Consider the following 8584-nt stretch of genomic DNA (forward strand, 5'->3'; position numbering starts at 1 on the left):
CTCACCTATGCTCACCATGTGGCACTTATCCGTATGGGATGGCCCTATATTTTACCATTTTTAGAGAGCATGGGTGAGGGAGATCTCAATCCCTCTAGCCCAGGTTATGGAGTCCATCTTTTTGTTCTCTCCATTAAGTAGGATTTAGTCTCGTGCTCCCCTTTTCACTTCTTAGAAGTTGAGGTATCTCCTCTTAGGGTTGAGGGAGGTCTCCTCCTTTTGTCCTTGAGGAGGAGGTGAACCTAGGATATGGTGTGTTTGGTTGGCATAGCTTGCTCACTCTTGAGCACTTCCCATGTGTGGGAGGCTTGTGGTGGTTAAGAGCTTGCATGTGGGTATGCCGTTTTCTCATTGCCATGTGTGTTACTTGCTTGAGCTTAGGCTTGTGATTGTTGAGAGGTAAGTGTGGCCACAATGAGAGTGTATATATATAGTTGCTTTTGTTTTCCTTAGATTAGATTCATTCCCTCTTGTTACCCTCTTCCTCTCTCTTCTTATTTTCCTCAGATTAACATATTCATTATCCATTCATCTAGATTAAAATCAAAGATTAGCACACTCTTGCATTCTTTATTCTTTGCTTTAGGTCTTTGGTGAGAGACAAGCTCTTGATCACCTCTTATGGGTATTCCATTGACACGTGACCACCCAGATTAGAGAGCATCCGGCGGATGACTTAATCTAACTCACGAATTCAACAGTGTAGCAATCATGCAATAGGTATCTAGATGTTCATGTGTATGGATCCTTAGACCTCCCTAACTGTTTGCACTATAGACTTAGTCTCCCCCTTGTCATATACTGAGAAGCTTATCATGGGTGCTACCAATGAGCAGACCATGTGTATACTTCACGAGTACTTCACAAAGCTGTGGTCAACGAGCTTGAGAACTGCAAACCTAAGCCTTCTATGGATGCGAGCTCCTATAGGCTCAAGAAGGTCTTCCACTCTCCAAGACCAATCTTCCCATGGACCGGATCTACGATGCTGAGTTTAAGAGAGATAATGAATGTAAAGCCTTTCTCTACTACATGGGAAGATTTCCTACTGATAATGAATTCAAGAGGTGGCTCTTGGCTACCTTTCAAGGTAGGGTGTTCCTCCAAAAATTCCTCTTTCTAATGGTGCAGTGTTGGAGTCTTTCTCTACTTCATATGAGAAGAATTCAAGAGGTGGTTTTTGGCTACCTTTTAAGGTAAGGTGTTCCTCCAAAAATTCAATTCTCTCAGTGCAAAAAGGTAGGATATCATCGCCTTTTTGCACACTAGATCCAACCTCCAGGCTTGTCATATGATGCTAATTACAAGCTAGTCCTGGGTGCTACCAATGAGCAAACCATGCGTGAAATTTGGCCAACAAACTTGAGAATTGTAAACCTAATCCATGTGAGCTTCTCTAAGCTCAAGAAGGTTTTCTGCTCCAAGATCGATCTCTGCATGGACCGGATCTGCAATAAGTTTAAGAGAGAAAATGAGTGTGGAGCCTTTCTATGCATCATAGGAAGAGTTCCTATTGATGAGACGAATGAATTCAAAAGGTGGCTCTCAGCTACCTTCTAAGGTAGAGTGTTCCTCCAAAAATTCTACTTTGTGGGAAAGGCTTCTATCAAGTTCTGGTTTCTTCTATCAACCATTGTGACCTTTTTTGGTGGGCGCAGCACCTCCTTCTACCATCATGGCATAGTGTAGGTTCCCTTCCTTTCAACCAGAATAAAACTTACAAAACCAATGTTCGGTTTGGGTTCATTTTACTAACCTCCCCTACTGCATTTTTCCAACCTCCCAATCTTTGGGGAGAAGTTTGTGCTAGCACTGATGTACTAGGCAAAGTTCTCTACATTCTCTATCGACTTAACATAACAAAGATTGTGGTGCAAGAAGGGTTTGCATCCTATGGGGACAGGTGAAATGATACACCCAAACAAGGTGGAGCTTTGTCACCCCTAAAGGCATCCAAGGGCATTGAGTTCTTTGTGGTAGTTAGGTTCGGTGCCTTCCCCGATTCCTACTATAAGTGCAAGGATTGTAACCATTTATATGGTGGTGATGTGTGGACGTAGGCTGATAATAAGCCAAGGCACTTTTTCCCTCTTCAGAAGGTTTTTTCCCCCGAGCATATGTATCATATCACTTTACTTATACTTCACTCATTCTCATCAATCTACTTTGAGTTTTATACTTCCATATATTTATTCTTGCTTGTTGTATCTACATGTGTGTTGCTACTTTGATCTCCACTCTAACAATCATTAGTATCAGAGCAGGTTCTCTTGGCTCTCAACCCCTTCTCATCTTCTCCTTGAGCTGCTCTTTGGGCTATCCTCTTAGGTGGAGAATTTGTATGCTATAGTGTGGTGTTAACTATACTATAGGGTATACCTTCTATTAATTATCTCATATTGAGCTATCCTCTTTGGTGGAGAAGATATACCCTATAGCATGGTATTAACTACACTATAGGGTGTATGTTCTTTTGATTATCTCAAATCGAGCTATCATCTTTGGTGGAGAAGGCATACCCTACAGTGTGGTGTTAACTACTACTAGCAACAGCCATATCAATTTTGTATTCAGGCATTAACAATACTTGTAGCTAGTTAGGACTTTTCTCATTCTGTGTCAGTGTGATTAGTTATTTGCAAGCTGAATGTAGGCAGTCATGTATTTGGGATGCTTTCCGTGGGACCAATCATGTTGTGGTCCTATATGATACACCATGTATTGGCCACTAAAGGGCTTTTTGGAATGTTGTTATTGGCATTGAGACATGCCTTATCTCACCAACAACATAGTACAAATACTTTGGATGGTGATACAAGTTCTGATGTAACTGTGTCATTCTGCCTCCGTATCTTCCACATCAGAATAAGCTAAGTTAGAATGGCTGGGATGGCCATACACATGAATTAGTGGCACTTTCAGTGAAAAAGAGCATTTTTTCCTCATATTCGCTTCACTACCACACGTCTAGGGCACAACAACATTTTAGCAACACTTTTTTTATAGGGATGTCGGGGATTCCGTTCGCTATACTAATAAGCAATGCTCCTGATAACGAAATTTCACTGCTCTCCACAGCGTTTATAGTAGTGAAATTTTGTTGCTATACTGTAATTTCGTTGTTGAACAACGAAGATAGCAGCGAAATTACGCTGTTATTTTCACTACATGAAATTCCAGAGAGTTGTTAGATACTAAATTCTGAAAATACATGTCACATATACACAGAGAATGATATATAGTTTAAAAAAACATCCATTAAAACCCTTGGAGCGATGTTTCGAGCAACAAAAAAAGATAGTTGAAAACTTTTGAGAAGCGAAACAATGTCAAGATCATGAATCTATCCCATCTTGTAATAAATCCATATATGTTGCTTCATCAATATCTATATCTAATGGAAGCTCAATGAAAATATGGGGTTCTATATCAATATCAATATCACTATCATGATCCAATAAAGCATTCTCATGATTGATAGGTGACTCATCATCTTCTTTCGATTGATGTTCCTCATGCTCTTCATCAGCCCCATCCAAAATGTTTTCTTCATCGTCTTCTTCTAATGAGTCGATTTGAGGTAGTACTTGCACCTCATCCAGAGATTCAACCTCCACATCTTAATCTTGAAAGATATGTTTTGAACGAGGAAACTTGTATAACATACCACCACTTTGGATCAATTCGATCAATGTGAAACACAACCTAATATCACAAAAAGCAAAGGGGTTACACTTTTATTATACTACATCAAAATTTAATTTGGGATTGGTTGGGTTACTAACCTGTTGACAGTGTTGAGATAGTACGAAGGTATCTTTCTCATCATTCCAAAACTTGGTGGAATCAATTTGGAAGAACCCATTTGGATGTTTCTTCATGGTTGCTTGAGCACCTCTATATATCACCTTGAACCATTTGACATCAAAGATGAATAGACTAAATGTTCTAAATCCAACCTCAAGAATATCCTGAATAGTTTCACAATACTCAAGATTATCCTCTATGACATTGGTATCATGTCTACTAGCTCGGCTTTCTTGCTCAAAAGTTACCAATCACACCACAATAAAATGTGTTTCTTTTAGAATCCACACGCTCCGGCGAAAGTGCCTTCCCTCTGACCATATTGCATTATATAGTTTGTACTAACATTAAACAAAAGCATGGCATTTAGTATATATAGTGCATTAAACAAGGTATATACGTGAGATAGAGATGAAGAATATACTTACTTGAGGGTCACATCCTCTTGCATACTCATGCTCTTCTCATGTGATCATCTCTTTATATTGCCATACGAAGCCATTCTATATTGATCATATTTGGTAGAGGTTCTAAGCTAGGCGGGAATGGCAAGCGTCTATTTACTCTTCTGAAAGCTCTTCTCTCATCCTTTCGTCTATTGATTGCATCCTTGTATCTCCCAATCCACTTCTCCATGATGGGACTATTTAGAATGCAGAATGTATTCACCTTGTGGTGTAATGCTTCATCCAGTCTTTGTCGTCTTCCTTTTCCCTGAGGCGCATTAGTGATTAGTCGGTCATCCTCCTCTGCTCCATAACCGTGGAATGGAAGGATCTATGCGAGATAGATGTTTTGAGATATACACAAGAGACTCTTACATCAACCATCCCTCTCCCATGCTTGCTTTTGGCCTTTCTCTTTGTCTCACAAAATCCTTTAAGATTTTCATGAATCTTTCAAGGAAAAACATCCATCGAACATGAACAACACCATACAATGCCACTTCATCAACCAAATGCACCACAAGATGCAATTGGCTAGTGAGAATTAATCTAGGAAAGTTGTCCTCGATCATAAACATTGCCTCAATAGCATTGAGATGAGCCATCTCAATGGATGTAAGATCTATCTCCTTTAAGGATATGTACCTACATACATAGCAATTATGTGTACTATTTACCAATACATAACTTGTGAGAGCATGAGAATTCCAAATAAGCAATATAATTTAGTGAATTGAAGAGAAGATTCATACCTCACCAAGCTTCCCATTTTGTAAATAGCCTCTCTTACCTTCTTGTCTCCACAACCAACTATAGAAATTGGAAGAATAAACTATGCATTAAAAAAATGGAAGCTAGTATATGAGCTTACAAATTATATACCACAAAGAGAAAATGAAAAATGGGATATTTATATACCTGTAACATCTTGTGCCAATCATGTGACTTGAGGTTATATAATTGTTCCTCTCCTTTATATACCTGTAACATCTTGTGCCAATCATGTGACTTGAGGTTATATAATTGTTCCTCTCCTTTATTTTTTGTCTTTGTGAAGGCACCCTTCAATGAATGCATTACTCCCATTGGTGTACGAAAAGAGGCGATCATGCTTTTCACCTTATTGTGCTCTCTCTTGGTTAATACCCATGGTGCCTTTGGTAAGACTATTTTTCCACTCACTTTCAATTGGCCATGCACTTTGAAGGCGTCCAATGTTTTATAAGTCATCCCTTGGATCCTTTGTGTATCTCTTTTACCAATTAAATGGTCCCAAATACTTGTTGCCACATTATTGAAGATATGCATGGGATCTAAGAGATGATTGATCTTTATCACACTAATATGGAAGTCGAAAGAAGGTTGAGTGTCTAGACATCCCATTTGGTGGTGGATTGGGAGTGCTTCTCGATGCCTCAAACCAATATCTACCTCTCATTACAAGTGGTGAGACATCATGTGACACATACTTGGGATGTGAAGGAGGGAGAAATCGATAGCACTCCGAGAACCCGGGATAGTCATGCATCGTCCAAAGCAAAACTCCTTTCACCTCCGCCTCATGCCTAGCAGGCTAGGTTGGTTACCTTTGTTGTTTCAAGTGCAAGCTAATTCTTGTGGCTTCTCAATTTTTGGAGAGGGTTTCTGTGGTTTTCTTGTTGTTTCTTTGGCCTCTGCACCATTTGAGGCTTTTTTTATTTGTTGCTTTGCCTTTGTTATTTAAGGTGCAACTAGGTTCTTGTGGCTTCTCTTGTTGTTGCTTTAGCCTCCACACCATTTGAGAATTTGGTGTGTTTCTTGTAATTTGGTTGTAACTGGAAGGCATTTATCTCTTGAATTCTTTAGGCACCCATGTGATGAATTTGGCATCATAATACCCTTGAGCATGGAGTTAGCATGTAGACACCCATCTTTTCTAAACATTTCAAGCTGTTAATCTACCAATGCTTAATCTACCATTGGTACCCAATTAGTGGCATATCTAGGACCGTTGTATCAAATCGTGATGCCAATCATAGCGAGCGATGGGGTCCTGTCAATAACAATCATAAGCTCCAATCATAGCGAGCGATGGGGTCCTATCAATAACAATCATAATCAAGAAGACTGAGAGTCTTTTATTAAACTTCAAAAGTCAACTTCATTCTTTCATACATCTCCAATGGTCTACATCGATTCGGATTGACTCATCTTCACGCACTTCACAATACACTTGCTTGTAAGAGCACTTTAATTCAACTAAAAAATACAAAAGCACATGGGAAGAAAAATGCAAGAAAAGGTCATTCTCAAGTTCATTTGACAATAATCCTACAATAGGGAAAGCATGCAACCAAGAAACTAATCTCTTAAATTACTCAAATGTTACTTCAAATTAGCAACAAAATAAGAAACTAAGATTCACAGTATTGTTCTACTGGTTGTGTTTATGTTCCTCTGGTCCCTCATCTCCTCTCTTCCATTGCTAACAAGCTTTAGATTCTTTCCACTAACCTCAAAATAAAACATTGCAACCATAATCATGATTGCCAATAAATAAATAAACAAAGGCACAAAAAAAGTTCATAAAAATCTAAGAAAAATGTGATCCCTTGCAGAGGTCCCCCACCCTGTTTAGGTATTCTTGCCCATCACTAACTCTCTCATTCATTAACCAGCCTTTCTCGTTCCTTTTGAAGAAACAATGAACATTTAACATTCACTCAGTATTTTGAGCAATGACAACACAACTTCTCTATTCTTGGAGTTAATTGATATTGCCAATGATATTCTACACAAAAGAGAAAAGATGGATACACCAACAAAAGAATATATGATCAAGCTATGAAGTAATGGTGTTTATATCTATAACTTGGATAAGCGCCCGTAGTGGTCCAACGAAATAGTTAAGGGAACAATTATCAAATGCTACCACTAATATTCTATACCAAAGAAATATGATGACACACCAACAAAATAATATATGATCAAGCTATGAAGTAATGGTGTCTATATCTATAATTTAGACATGTGCCCATAATGGTCCAATGAAATAGTTATGGTGATTCCCACTCCAAGAGTGTTGGTAGCAAAATAGGATGAATTCCCTAATGATTACTTCACAGATGCATTATGAGGTTAAGCATTAAGGAGCCATGTGTGCCCAAAATTGTGGAAACACATATGGCATGTATTAAAATCAACTTTCCTCATAATGCAAGACACTCTCATTGTGTAATTGAGTCTTGCTCTTATTCTCTACTCTATTCGTATGCTTGTGTAGCTACCGTAAGTGTGAGCGAGAGGAGTGTATTCTACCCATGGGAGTGAACCACTTTGAGGCATATTGAGTGCGAGAGGAGCAAGGCGCGAGGCGTGTATACTACCCATGGGACTGAACCGCTTCGAGGCATATCAAGTGTGGGAGGAGCAACATCGAGAGTTATCTACACGTGACCGTTGTCTTTAGAGATGGCACCAAGACAAACAATCCCTCAAAACCAAGTCTAGAGAAGTAGAGAGGATACCTTATCTCTACGCCTAAACAAATGTTTAATATAGGTCTCGTGTAAAAGTTATTATGTTTGAGGAATCAAATTATGATACACAATGGTGCTACAAATATATAGGATTATGTATGGAGATTGTTTTGAGAGTGTTCACAATGAGATTCCTCTAGTAGAGAGCGAAGAGGAGATGTCATGTACCTCTCTACATATCTTGCCAATGCTTTGGCTTGTGCTAGCTTCCAAGGTAATTATTTATGCCTCCAATGATGCTTAATTAAGGCCTCTCATAAATGAATTAAAAATATAAGATCAAGAAATATAATAATTATCCATTGGAGTGACAAACAAAAAGCAATACACAAGTTGCTAGTCAAGATGGCTAGCAATTAAGACGACAATCTAAAATTGCGCAAGGATTCAAAATACAAGCTAGTAAAATGCAAGTAAAGAGGTTCCACAAAACAAGATTAAAAATCCAAGGATATCCTACAATTTCCAAGGTGCACATGAGATGACTTTACATAACCAGAGATGAGGAGACCAACATGCCATGTAAGCACATCTACTTCGAGATCTTGCATGCATTGGGACTAAGGAGTAAATGGCAAGTTCATGCTTGAGGTTGCTTTAAAGAAGGTGGCACTCGCTAAAGCTTTAGTGTGTGTATAGTCAAACGATTATATTTCAATGGTTAAGATAATAATGTGTACATAGTTAATTAACTTGTTTGTTGAAATCCAACCTAGCTACCATACTACAATTATTGAAGAACAAACTGGCTAGCTAGTTACTTCATTCTGAAATGCACAAGATTCTTCAAATAATTCAATGCTTGATACACTG

The sequence above is a fragment of the Cibotium barometz genome, chromosome 59 (genome assembly GCF_041138505.1).
Source record: "Cibotium barometz isolate CiBa-2024 chromosome 59, ASM4113850v1, whole genome shotgun sequence".
Classification (NCBI taxonomy): Eukaryota; Viridiplantae; Streptophyta; class Polypodiopsida; order Cyatheales; family Cibotiaceae; genus Cibotium; species Cibotium barometz.